Genomic DNA, 14,651 nt, shown 5'->3' on the forward strand with positions numbered 1-14,651 from the left:
GAAATTCCATTCCCCTATTGTTACATGCATCTTCCTCTATCCAATTTATACTACTGAAGTTAAAATCTCCCATAACAATCATTCTTCTTGCACTTGCCAAACTTAGCTGTCTAAACATCTCCTGGTCCCCATCCTCTGTGCTCCTGGGTCTGTAGCAACACCCCACTAAATATCCTGTCCTGCCCACCTCTACCTCACACCATACGCTCTCAAAATCATTTGTCTCACTTCCTTCCAAATTCTCCACTCTTAGAGGACATAGGTCATCACTTATCATAAGCAGCATAAGCAGCACCCCACCACCACGCTTTCCCCTCCTATCCTGGTGAAAAATGCTATACCCAGCAACTTCTATCCTGTTTTTATATCCCCTTCTGTCAACCACGTCTCAGTGATCGCAATAATTTTTGGCCAGGCTGATGCTATCTGCGCCACCAATTCCTCTCCCTTATTCCGGATACTCCTGGCATTAGTATACAGCATATAAATGCCATTGTTTCTATACCCAGCATTATCCCTTCTAGACTCCACTGGGCTCAGTCTTACCTGACATTGTCTCCCTTCTCCCAAGTATCCATTCCCACAAGAGGCCACCCCTGCTATCATCCTCCCTGGGACACACTGACTCGTTCAGAACAGCAATCTCTCCAGATGCCTACGTCCTTCCTCATTCAAATGTAAACGGTCTCTCGCAAACAACTCCTCTCTTTCCTCAAATGCACTCCAAGCATCCACATATACCAGTCCTCTCTTGTCACACATTCTCGCTATTATGCCATTCAATATCACCGCTCTTCTGCTCAGCTCATCATTATCATACCTAGGCAACACGCACACTATTTTTCCTCTCTCTGTCTTCTTCCGTACAGTCTCAAGCAAAAATCTCATATCTCTCGCTGCTCGACTTACATTACCACTCAAGTCATTCGTTCCTACCATCACAATCATCTCATCCACCCTTTCACTTCTCTTAATTGCCATAGCCACCCTTTCTATTGTTCCTCCTGGCAAACACTCCTCACGCATCCTATCTTGAACACCACGGATCATTGAGTCACCATACATTATACCTCTTACCATTCCATCGCTCCTATTGTTTCCATTCTCTCCTCTTCTTTCATTCCCATACCTCTCTCTCCTACTGTTTCCATTCTCTCCTCTTCTAGCACTCCCATACATCTCTCTCATTCCCTCTCTCCTACTGTTTCCATTTTCTCCATTTCTAGCACTTCCATATCCCTCTCTCATTCTGTCTCTCCTACTACTGTTTCCATCCACTCGTCTTCTAGCATTCCCATACCTCTCTCTCATTCCATCTCTCCTACCGTTTCCATTCTCTCCTCTTCTAGCACTTCCATATCTCTCTCTCATTCCGTCTCTCCTACTGTTTCCATCCTCTCGTCTGTTAGCATTCCCATACCTCTCTCTCATTCCCTCTCTTCTACTGTTTCCAATCTCTCCTCTTCTAGCACCCCCATACCTCTCACTCATACTCCTTAAATTCTCTCTCTCTCCTACTCTGATTCGCCTTGCATTCATCTCTTCCATTCTCCTAATCTTATCTTTCATACTTCTGCTCTCATTCACTAGACATTCCACCTCCTCTTTCAACTCATCTATCTCCCTCTGCAGGTCAGTCACTCTTAATCTAAATTCACTCTCCCAAACAAAACCATCTCCTAAACTTCCACAGTCACTCACACCTTCCACACTATCAACCATTATTTTCTCATTCTCTCCTATCAAACTACTTGTCTTCCTACATTCATTCTCCGTACCTGGAGCAACAAAGTCGGATATCGATATATCTAATGTACTTATTTCCTCCAACTGCCTGCATTTTGCGCACACATACGCTCTCCACTCTCTTTAACAAGCCACATATGTAATTCCCTAGAAGCATACATGCCGCAAGTACTGCATGCCACAAAGTCCCTTATGATATTGCTAATAATTGAGTTCTTAAATGGCGGAGGACTTGGCGTTACGCCACTTGCGACTGCTGCTGAATCCACCATCATTCCTTACTGCCGAGTAGCGTAATCCTTAATAATTATTCAATTGATAAATAAGAGGGGAAAAAAGTACAAACATCAGAACATTTAAGTACTAATATAATTAAATAAAATTAAATATAACTAAATACAGTAACTTAGCTTCGTTTTGTCTTCCACCGTTACGCGTTCGATTCTCACGGTACCAAATATATTATATCGCGACAGCAACTAACTTCCGAAAAACAATCACTGAAGTACACTCGTATTCAGAGAAACAATTCAGCACTCAAAAGCGTAGAAAAACGGGGGAAAAAACGGACTATTAACCGATTAAAAATCACTTTCTGCTGCACAGCTCAAATTCACCGCCACGTGCTACGGCGACGCTAGCGCCACTCAATATATAGCAGAATTTTAAATAACAAACTAATAAAATATTCTGAAAACCTTATTTCAGAAGTGCATAATGGATTTAGGAAAGGACAACCCAGCCTTTTGCCAAAAATTAATAATAGTGGAAAGAAAAGAATACAATTTAGAAACACGTTACATTTATTGTCTTTGAAAAAGCATTTAACAAAGTTAAAAGAAGCATTTTAACTAATAATATAATAAAATTCTAAAATAATATTCTAAAAGGTATCATAAGTATATATGAAAATAATTAAATAGAAATAAGATTAAATTATGAACTATCATGTATGAGAGAGATAAACCAAGGAGGCCAGTATGGATGGCCCCTTTCAGCAACTCTTTTTAATATTTATATAAATGAAATAATAATAAAATGGAATAAAAATTTCCTTCAAGGTATTAAACTTTCTTCTACTATGAACTTAAACACTCTCCTTTTTCCTGATGGCCAAATAATAATTACAAATTCTGAAGATAACTTACAGAAAGATTTTTAAATTTAAATGAGATAGCCCAAGATTATGGAATGATAATATCAACAGAAAAATCAAAAATGATAGCCTTTAAAGGACAAGATCCAGTAAGAACTAAAATAATAATGGATAACAAGATTTTAGAACACGTGAATTCATTTAAATACTTAGGATGTATGATTATATATGAAAATGAAATAGTTATAAACCTAAAAATTGCAAAATATTTAAAAATAATAGGTGTAATTTACCCTATATTTAAACCTAACCTGGTTCATAAACAAATCATCAACACTAAAAGACTAAAAGTATACAATACATTATCCTTACCAGTCCTATTTTATGGAAGTGAAATCTGGACAATAAAACAAAAAGACAAACAAAGATTAATAACAGCTGAAATGAAGTTTATGAGAAAAACTGCCAAGTACACTCTATTCGATCACAAATGAAGTGAAGAAATCATGAAAGAATTAAATCAAGAATCAGTAATAGAAAAAATATAAATATAAATGGATGGAATATGTTGAAAGAATGAAAACAGAAAGATTACCAAAACAAGCCTTAAAAGATTAACAAATTACAAACCACTAGGAAAAAGAAACCAGGACGTCCTCTTAAGAGATTCAACGATGACTTCTAAGGCTGGAACATGCCACTCTAGGCCTAAATCCTTGACAAGCATGATGATGATGATAATGACCATCACCTGCAAATCTCTGGCTTCATCAATTTCTTGGAGTACAGTTCCATCAGTGTAGTACACAATGATAATCTTCTTATCCAAAATGCATAACTTTACACTTTTCCACATTATAATAGTATCCATTATTTTCAGCTCATACTGTCAGCCTATTTAAATCATCCTGTAAACTTTCTACATTGCCTGGATAAATCATTGCCTATTACACTACCAAATTTGTATTATCAAGAAATAACTGAATATCAAATCATATCTCTTCAAATCATTTCTTATATCATTTATACAAAAAAAAAATAAACATAGCAGCCCATGCACAGAGCTTTGTTGTACACTGCTAGTCAATTGCTTTCTTCTGGGTTCTGTTCTATTATATACTACTTTAGTATACCTTCATCATTCACCCTCATATCACCAGTTTCATATCCATAATTTGTTCCAGTTTTTGGAACAGAGTTCCATGTGGTATCTTTTGCCAAATGCCTTTGCAAAATCCAGCAGAATCTTTATCCAGCTCAGCTGTCACTATTATAAAAATTTAGTAAATTACTAAGACATGAAGAGTACTCTTCATGAGGCCATGCTGTCCTCCCCCACCATAGAGTATTATATTCTTATCCATCTCTTCTTGAATTCTGTCTTTATTATTATTATTATTATTCCTGACACCTCCAAGGAGTCCGAAGATCAACTTTTCCAATACTTTTACCACTACTCTTGAGATAGTGATTGGCCTATAATTTGCTACCACAGTCCTGGAGCCTACTTTATGCAAAGGAATATTTTCCCTTCCTTCCATTTCACTGGGACTTTACCAGAACCAAGTTCAGTTTTAAATTAAACAGCCTAGTCAAAGACAATACCAATTCCATTACACATTCTTATAATATATGAATGATATCCCATCCAATCCCATAGCCATATTTCCATTGAGATGCTACAATATCCTAAATACTTCAGATTTATCATACTGTATTTTCACATCAATTCCTGTCGCAGCATTATCCTCTCTTGGATGATCAACCCTTGCAAATGCATCAGTCAGAGCTCAGTTATTTCATGTGCTTCTCTGACCTCACTACTCAGCATTCATTAAAGTTGTCCTTCCATAGTAACTTTTCCTTTTATTTGTCACATATAAAAGAACTCTTTGGGATTTCCTTTGGCCTGCTTGGCTAATTCTTCTCATAATCTGATTTTGCCTTCCTTATTGTGCTGGTCACTTTTCTTGCCTGAGCCTTGTACTGCTCATTAGCTAGCTTGCTGATAATCTTTCTCTTAGTATAACACAAGCACTTCTTTTTTTTTTCTTTTTTTTTTTTGCATCTCCGACTTAATTGCTACTTTTCATTCATTTAACTCCTACCTGGTTTAACCTCCTGACTTAAGTTATACAGTCTGATATGACTTCCTTCAGATACCCTTGAGTCTCATATACTGCTAACATTTGTGTTAAAGATACCAAGCAATTTTGTAAGCTAGGTTTTAATCCTTTTTTTCCCAAGTAAGCAAACAGACAAGTTAAGTTTGCGCCTGAACGTAGTTCGAGTCTGAAGCAACTCGTGGTAAAGGTGGAGTAAGCTCCGATCACTTTCCTTAGTATTTCCCCCTAATGCAAAGCACATCCCCTTACAGAGATGTATGATGCTATGTATTAAAAGCAAGGGCCACTACCCAGACCAGTTTCGACCTTTATTGAGGTCTCGTCAGTGGGAGCCAGACCAAAAATTGCCAAGGTCCACCTTTACCACGAGTTGCCTCAGACTTGAATTATGTTCAGGTGCAAATTTGACTTACTTGTCTGTTTGCTTACTTGGTAAAAAAAGGATTAAAACCTAGCTTACAAAATTGCTTTGTATCTTTAACATAGTATACCCAAGTTAAAAAACTTTCTACAGCTAACATTTGTAGACTCTTGTGTCATTGAACTGCTTTAAGCCTCCTCCTGAGCTTATCATAAATTCACAACCTCCTAACAAGACTGCATGATCACTCCTCCTCTTTGGAGGCAATGTGGCCACCTTGGTTATGGACAGATCTTCTGATCCTAAGTCCCATACTACACGTGCTATTTCAAGTAATATCTTAGTATGTTTATACATTCTGTTTTCTTCTGACATGTGATCCTCCTCCTCCTTCCAATCTGTGTCTCCATAGTTGAAGTCTCCCATCATTACTTGACCTGCACTCATTTTAGTAGATTGATGCATGTCTTTCCTATCATCAATTGCACCCCTGGCCTAACGGCAATCAGCTGTATATTTTGTCGTATTGGTCTCTATCCCATACCAGAGTGCAGTCTTGCCAAAAGTTAGACATTAGTGAGACTTGGCTGACAACAAATGATGTAGTTACAGGAATAAAATGTGAGGGATATAGTATTTTCAGGGAGGACAAGAAAGATAGGATGGAGTAGGGTAGGGTTACTACTGATGAATAGATGAATTGTAGCCAAAAAGAGTTCATGAAGCCAGGCATGTAGATAGTAGTTCAATTGAGGCAATCTGGTGTGGAATAGAGTTTCTTGAATGAGGAAGAGGAATGTAGAGACTACCATTATCAGCAAAACTGTGAATAGGATTTGGAGTTAGAGAGATTGATAATATATAGGAGAAAGAGCACAGATGAAAGTACAGAACCCTGGAATAGTCCAGCAGTAAAAGAAATCTGATGAGAGGTAACCATTCACCATGATACACAATGAATGACTAGTGAGGAAGCTGCAATCTAGTCAGTCACATAAATCAGGACAGAAACTAGAGGATGGTAGATATGAGACGGCTCAATGCTAGACACAATTAGATAGATCCCTTGTAAATATCAAAAATAACCAGGAGTTGCTCTAAATCTTTTCATGGTCTATGTCCAAAGGTGCTTAAGGTTAATGAGATAGTCTGCTGTAAAATGAGAATGAAAGAATCCATACTGGCATTCACAAATAAACTGATGGTCTCCATATAGTGAAGAAGCTGGTTGTTGATGACCATCACTTTCAAGATTATTGAGGTGAGAGTGATGGGAAGATAGTTTAATGGCTAACTTTTATTTCCCCTTTTCAAGGAGGACAGGCTGGATGAAGGCTTGCTTCCATGCTGTTGGGTAGATGCCTGATGAATATGTAGGCAAAATAGGATGGTTGTCAATTATTATTATTATTAACACCAAAACTCCATGGAGTCAAAAATATTCATCATGGGAGGTGTGCTGTTGCATACAAAGTCAATCAAGCTATGCTTTAAACTTATTTGATGTATTTGCATTCATCATAATATCAGGCAGTGCATTCCACTCATCAGCCACTCTCCATACAAAGAACCTGCTTCTTAATTCTGGGGCAATAGTTTTTTGAGTTTACCGCACACAATACCATTTGAACCAGGAGACTTATTTGTATTGAGACTAGTAAAAATTAACATAATGAGTGTCTAAAATAGAAAATTACCCAAAAATTCTGGAGCTCAAAGTAATTAAAATTTATAGAAAATTGAATACCTCATGAAATAAACAATAAAAAAATAAAATAAATAAAAATAATGCTTGCATGTGGATCAATTATCTTTTTTGGGGAAAAAAACTGCAGAATAATGATACCACCACCACCATGAGAAATTGAATTGTTTTTAACATTTTTAAGCAAAAAGGTTCTTAGTGATCTCTGTAATTTTTAGTCTTTTTCTTTTTTCAGATATGTTCCAGAACTATGTCGTTTGGCGCTTTATAAAACCAGCTAAGGTATTTGTAAAATCCTGTCATCGCATATTTGTGATTTTTTACCCATGGAGAAATATGCAGCTTGACCTGTGACTATAACAATACCAGATTAAACAGCTTATAAAAAGATCCAAAAGAGACCTAGATATCATAAATTATAGGAGTAATTTAGTTCATTATATTGCTATGCTAAAAATTGAGAGAAACTATTTTAGCAGCAGAAAATCTTTATGTACATTCCCAGACAATTGTGTTAAAAATGCAAAATTAGGTTTGGAAAATAGAACAGTAAATTGTGCAATGTTAGAAAAGAGTTCTGGAAAATATGTGCTATTTTGACTAATACTTGGTAATATTGCTCGAATTTTAGTGTTGAACTGTTTATTTTGATAATGAAGTCTGTCTGTGTGATTTTTGGCATGATTTCTGTGCAATTTATTAATTTAAATTGCCTTCTTTAAACAGAACACAATGGTGGTACTCATGAGGTCAACCACATGGACATCGACTGGTGTGACTAGTCGAGTGCCATGAAAATCAAGTGTCATAATGACATAGACTTTTCAAAAATGGTTCGATGTTGTAAGTGTAATATGTATGCATGGCAGAGTGTAAGAGATGTGTTTGTGGAGAAAATGAATGGAAGATGAGAGAAAGTATGGATTTGTAGGAAGTGCAATATATTATTAGACCACGAGTTAATGAATGCTAAAACTGAAAAGATAAATGTTGGCATAAATGTAAGAAAGGGAATGAAACAAAAGCTAGTGAAACTCAGGAAGTGAAAGAATGCAAGAATGTAGAAGTGAAAGTTAGTGAATGGAAGTATGAATGAGGAAATGGAAGTAAGGTGCAGCAGAATGAGAGGTAGAGAAACTACAGGAGTGATAGAGAGTGAACTTGTCAGAATGCAAAATTTGATGGAACAGTTATTAAAAATGAAATGAGGAATATATGGAGTGATATTTGAAGACATTTAGTGGAAACTAATGAAAGTGTGCAAAAGAATAGAATGAAAGAAATAATTGTAAAAGAGGTGACAAGTGATTCCAGGATAACAGTGTATGGAGACTCCATCCTGCTATTCAGAAGGGAAAACAAGATAATTCAGGCATTGGACATAAGGAGGAAATGAGCAAGAGAATTATTGGTGGTTGTGGGGACAAATGATTTGTGTGGTCATAAGGAACATGTAAGGACGAATATCAGGAGGTTATTGAGAAGAGTGAAAGATTGTCAGATGGAAAAAGGTTGTCAGTGTGTTGCCCAAGGTATGATAATGATGACTTGAGATGGAAAGCCAGCATACCATATGAATGGTATGCTAGCAGAGCTGTGTGAGGAGAAGGGAGTACAATTTGTAGATGTGTTTGAGGAAAAAATGGAATTATACAGGCATGATGAGTTGTATTTGAATGCTTTGGAGTGAGTGCACTGAATTAAGTTTTGCTAAGAACTCTATTATATGTAATATAATAAAGGACTTTGTGGCATGTATATCCCGGGAGTTGGATATGTGGTGGGTGAGAGAAGGGGGGGGTGTGTATATGTGCAAAATGCAGACAGTGGGAGGAAATTAATGAATTGGATATATCGATAACCAACCTAGTTGCTTCGGGGATGGGAAATGAATGTCGGGAGATGAGTAGTGTGATAGGAGAGAATGACGAACGGGAGACGAATAGTGTGATAGGAGGGAATGGCGAGCGAAGTATTAAAAGAATTATAAGAAGTATTATAAGACATATTGCAAAGGTGGTGAAGGGAACACAGAGGATTGCTATCCTATCAACAGTTTAAAATTTTAAAATTCAAGGGACATATTGCAAAGGTGGTGAAGATAACACAGAGGATTGCTGCAATAATGAGAAGGATGCTGACCTGCAGAGATAAAAGAGTTATCATTCCGTTGTGTAAGACCCTGATCAGACCACACTTAGACTATTGTTCTCAGTTTGGTCCCAAGGATGTGAAGGGGATAAATTAACTGTGGAAAGGGTACAAAGATGGATGACAAAGATGGTTTCAGGACTGTACAATGTTAGTTGTGAGGATCGGCTGAGGGAATGTGAATTGCAGAGTTTGGTGGATAGAAGAAGGAGAGGTGATATGATTGAGACTTTTAAACTGTTGATAGGTGGTTACAGTGTTGACACTGGGGAGTTCTTTTGCTTGGTTGAACAGTGGAAAGGAGTGATGACAAGGGGCCATCCCTGAAAGTTATGAAAGGAAACTGTGAGCAAGAAGGTGAGGAGTGGTTTCTTTGCATGGAGGGTGATTGAACCGTGGAATGCATTGCTTTATGGAGTGGTGAGAACGAGAACCGTCAGCGAGTTTAAGGAGTGGTATGCAGGGCTGGTCCGAGAGTATCTGATGCCCCTAGGCAAAGAAAATTTTGGCGCTCCTATACATCGTCTCTCTCTCTATATATTTTGTCATACACAAACATAAGCCCTGAAGTCTTAGCGCCCCTAGGCGATTACCTATGTTCGCCTAATGATAAAACCGGCCTTGGTGGTATGATAGACTTGTGTTTCCTGGGAGGAACTTCCTGCAATGAGTCTTTGAGTCTTTGGAGGCCTAAATAATAATAATAATAATTATAGATTGAAGTATAGTGTGTGATGCAAGCAAGAAATGAGAAGTATGAGATGAAGTGAAAAATCAGGAGAGTGGTATTAAAGAGACAGAAGTGCTTGGCAGTGGAAACAGTAGTGTTGTGACAGATGAAGAGAGAACATGAATGAGAGGAACAGGGAAGGGGGGGGGAGAAGCCGGGTGGACAGGAAGACATGGCATAAGGAGAGTGGATGTTGAAAGTAGCGAATGTGTGTATGGAGATGGGGCACGTTGGTGGGTGGGGAAGTTGAGATTGAGCAGATAAATGTTGTTTATTATTTTAACGGTATAATAGAACACAGAAACTAAGTAAATAATTGATTTATTAACTTGATGCTGATATTTCGCTGGTATTATAACCAGCATCTTCAGAGCACAAAAACACTGTTTGTCACAATACGCGAGACTAAAACAGCATGGTGTACATTAACAAAATTGTAGCAGCAACACAAAGACTAGAGTCCTGATTTTGGCGCCCTCTATCTGAAAAAAAAAAAAAAAAAAAAAAAAAACGCTATCATATATTGCTAGAGTCCTAGAAAAGTGCTAGTTTTTCCTTAATATGACTGTCTCCCAGATCTTCGGCAAGTTAATACAGCCATATTTGTTGAGATTTGGAGTGTGTTTTAGGGCTTCTGTCGCCTCTAAGAACAATCTCTCTGATTTATATGGGTTTCTGTGTAGTACTTTTGTGTTTTTCCAGTTGATCCTGTGTGCAGGGGTATCCAGAGCATGGTCTGCTAGGCCCGACTTCCCATAATGATATTTCCGGACGTATCGTTTATGTTCGCTGATGCGGATATTCACAGTTCTTCCTGTTTGACCGTAGTAGGCTTGATTGCATGAGCAGGGTACTTGGTAGACTCCTGGATGTGATAAAGGAGGAATGCTGTCCTTGGGTGAGCGGATGAGGGTGGCTAATTTGCTACATGGTCTGAATGTAGTGCGTAGTTTATGTTTAATGAGAATTCTTGAGATCTTTTCGGATGTGCCTTTAATGTAAGGGATGGTGACTGTTTTGTTGTAGTTCTCTGTGGTGGATGGTGGGAGGGGTTTCTTAGGAGTGTTTAGTATTTTGTTTATTTTTTGTGGATTGTAGCCGTTGGCCAAGAAGGTGTGGCGTAAGTGAGTCAGTTCAGCAGTTACGCCACACCTTCTTGGCCAACGGCTACAATCCACAAAAAATAAACAAAATACTAAACACTCCTAAGAAACCCCTCCCACCATCCACCACAGAGAACTACAACAAAACAGTCACCATCCCTTACATTAAAGGCACATCCGAAAAGATCTCAAGAATTCTCATTAAACATAAACTACGCACTACATTCAGACCATGTAGCAAATTAGCCACCCTCATCCGCTCACCCAAGGACAGCATTCCTCCTTTATCACATCCAGGAGTCTACCAAGTACCCTGCTCATGCAATCAAGCCTACTACGGTCAAACAGGAAGAACTGTGAATATCCGCATCAGCGAACATAAACGATACGTCCGGAAATATCATTATGGGAAGTTGGGCCTAGCAGACCATGCTCTGGATACCCCTGCACACAGGATCAACTGGAAAAACACAAAAGTACTACACAGAAACCCATATAAATCAGAGAGATTGTTCTTAGAGGCGACAGAAGCCCTAAAACACACTCCAAATCTCAACAAATATGGCTGTATTAACTTGCCGAAGATCTGGGAGACAGTCATATTAAGGAAAAACTAGCACTTTTCTAGGACTCTAGCAATATATGATAGCGTTTTTTTTTTTTTTTTTTTTTCAGATAGAGGGCGCCAAAATCAGGACTCTAGTCTTTGTGTTGCTGCTACAATTTTGTTAATGTACACCATGTTGTTTTAGTCTCGCGTATTGTGACAAACAGTGTTTTTGTGCTCTGAAGATGCTGGTTATAATACCAGCGAAATATCAGCATCAAGTTAATAAATCAATTATTTACTTAGTTTCTGTGTTCTATTATACCGTTAAAATAATAAACAACATGTTCGACGAACACATAAGTCTGTCCACACGTTTGAGCAGATAAATGTAGTAAGATGCGATAAAGGTGATTGGGAAAGGGTAGGTGTGGTGGGGAAATCAAAACCAATATGTGGCATGGGTAGGACTGGTTATAGACCTAAAAATGAACTGCTGTGTTTGTTTGCAAATACAGAAGTATCAGAAATAAGGCAGATGAAATGGTTTGACTGATTTTGTTTATTCATCCCAAAATCATTGGAATAAGTGAAACATAGTTGAATGAAGATGGTATCCTAATGGGAATAGAAATGGAACGATACAGTATTTTTTGCAAGGATAGAAAGGATGAGAAGGGAATTATCTCCGCATAAGGTAGACATAAAAGAGGAAAATATAGTGGCAATGGTTGTGAGGCTGTGTGGTGTAAACTGGAGGTTAACAGGAAGACATTTAGTTGGATGTTGCTATAGGCCAGGAAATGTGGGAGTGGTGATGAAGAAATGTATAAACAAATTGGTAAACAAAAGAAGGGTAATTATTATGGGCGATTTTAATCGTGACAGTGTAGATTGCAATGAAGAGATAGCAATTGGAGATAAGGAAAATGAATTTCTCAAGTTCTTGAGAAATAACAATCTCAAGCAGCATGTAAAGGAGGGCATGCATGGATCAACAGTTTTAGATATGAATACGTGTGAAGAGGCTTAAGTGCTGTGAGGACATCATGTTGGAGGCTTAATGGATTTTTTAACAACACTCAAAAAGAATTAAAATAGACTTTAATACTTCCTATATTTCGTCCTAGTCACTAGGACATCTACTGGGATTACAAAAAAATTAATGTAACATATGCACAAATAACAATTGTGCATATTTGTGCATATGTTACATTAATTTTTTTGTAATCCCCGTAGATGTCCTAGTGACTAGGACGAAATATAGGAAGTATTAAAGTCTATTTTAATTCTTTTTGAGTGTTGTTAAAAAATCCATTAAGCCTCCAACATGAAGTTTTAGATATGATCATTTCATCAGAGGATGTAATTGTGAGTTGGGTTTTGCACTTCCTTCCAGTTGGTGAGAGTGATCATGAAGTGATCATGTGGGTTGAGGCTAGCCATTATGCAGACTTCTGTGAGGAAAGGATATATGTGAAATTACAAGACTGGTGATTATGACAAGCTTAGGAGACAGCTTGGAACTATGGCATGGAATAAGGATTTGAGTGATATGGAAATAAATGCTGCTTGGGATCTGACAAAGAAGTACATAACAGTATCAACATGTGAATGTTTTTCAAAGGCCAAAAAAGCTGAATAAGGTAGGTGTAAAATGGATGAATGAGTGGCCTAAGCATGAAATTTGGAAGAAGGAGTTTGCAGGCAGTACAAGATGAATAATGGTTATAATCAGTTACATGAAGTGGATAAAGAAGAAGCCAAGAGAATGACTCTGTTAATAAGGAAAACAAAAGTGCAGCATGAGCAGAAATTGGCAAATCAAGCAAATAAAAACCCTAGAGAGTTTTTAGATATGTGGCAAGTAGAAGGAAGAATGATTATGGTAAGATGATGTTAATGGATGAAAATGGTAGAATGGTAATTGCTACAGAAAACATTGTTGAGGTATTCAGTAATCAATTTATAGGGTTGTTTCATCCTGATCAGGGTGGAATCATGAGGAACTTAAGTGTGGAGGACATACGAGTGGATGGTTTAATTGTGAGTGAGCAGGAGGTATTTGAGAAATGAATAACTTGATGTCAATAAGGCAATAGGATTTGATGACATCACCACAGGGCTTATGGGAAGGTTCCAGGGAATTGGAAGTGGTGTTGGCATTTCTGTTTAATAAGAGTCTTACAACAGCACAGGTTCCAAGGGAGTGGAAGGAGAGTAAAATTGTTCCACTGCATAAAGGTGGTGATAAGGCTGTAACTTCAAAATATAGGCCAGTTTGTATATCTGGAGTTGTGGTGAAGGTACTAGAGATATTGGTGAGAAGTAGGATACAGAAATGGATTGATAATAAAGTATTCTCTATGGTTATCAGCATGGATTTGTTAAAGGGAGATCATGCTATACTAACTTATGAACTGTAACAAAGTGACAAATACCTTGGACAGGGGAGATGCATATACAGTGGTGTACTTGGATTTGCAAACGCTTTTGATAGACTGCCATACAACAAGCTGTTAAATAAATTGAAACAGGTGGGATTGCATAACAGACTTCTGAGTTGGATCAGTGACTGGCTGTCAGATAGATATCAGAAAGTTGTATATGGGGTGCATCCTGAAAGAGGAAGATCACTAGTGGTGTGCTGCAGGGGTCAATTTTGGGACCATTGTTGTTCAATTTGTATATTGATGATATTAGGGTGGATTTAACTAGTGATATTCAGCTGTTTGCTGATGATACAAAATTGGGGAGAGCAATGTAGAGTCAAGCAGATGTTACGGTCTTACAGGAGGACATGAATAGATTGCATTAATTGGCAGGTAAGTGGAACTGTCAGTTCAATGTTGCAAAGTGTAAGGTTTTGAAATTTGGTAAACAATGATGGGATGAAAATATATGCTTGGGGGGGAACTTTAAAGGAAGTAGAAGAGGTGAATAGATCTGGAAGTATTCACGGGCCACATTGCACAAGTTGTGAAGACATTGCATCGGATAATGGCAATGATGCAGACTACCCTGACATGTAGAAATAAAGAGGTTATGATGCTCTTAATCAGTCATCATATGGATTATTGTGCACA

At 37.7% G+C, this 14,651-nt stretch overlaps 1 protein-coding gene across 3 annotated transcripts in view; it reads left to right on the forward strand.

Moving 5' to 3' along the window:
- LOC150097100 (VPS35 endosomal protein-sorting factor-like) overlaps positions 1-14,651 on the forward strand; it is a 386,078-nt gene that overhangs the window by 352,725 nt on the left and 18,702 nt on the right. The window lies entirely within an intron of this gene.

The sequence above is a fragment of the Typopeltis vanoorti genome, chromosome 17, assembly GCF_054136105.1.
Source record: "Typopeltis vanoorti isolate ZY-2024b chromosome 17, IOZ_Tvanoo_1.0, whole genome shotgun sequence".
NCBI classification, from domain to species: Eukaryota; Metazoa; Arthropoda; class Arachnida; order Uropygi; family Thelyphonidae; genus Typopeltis; species Typopeltis vanoorti.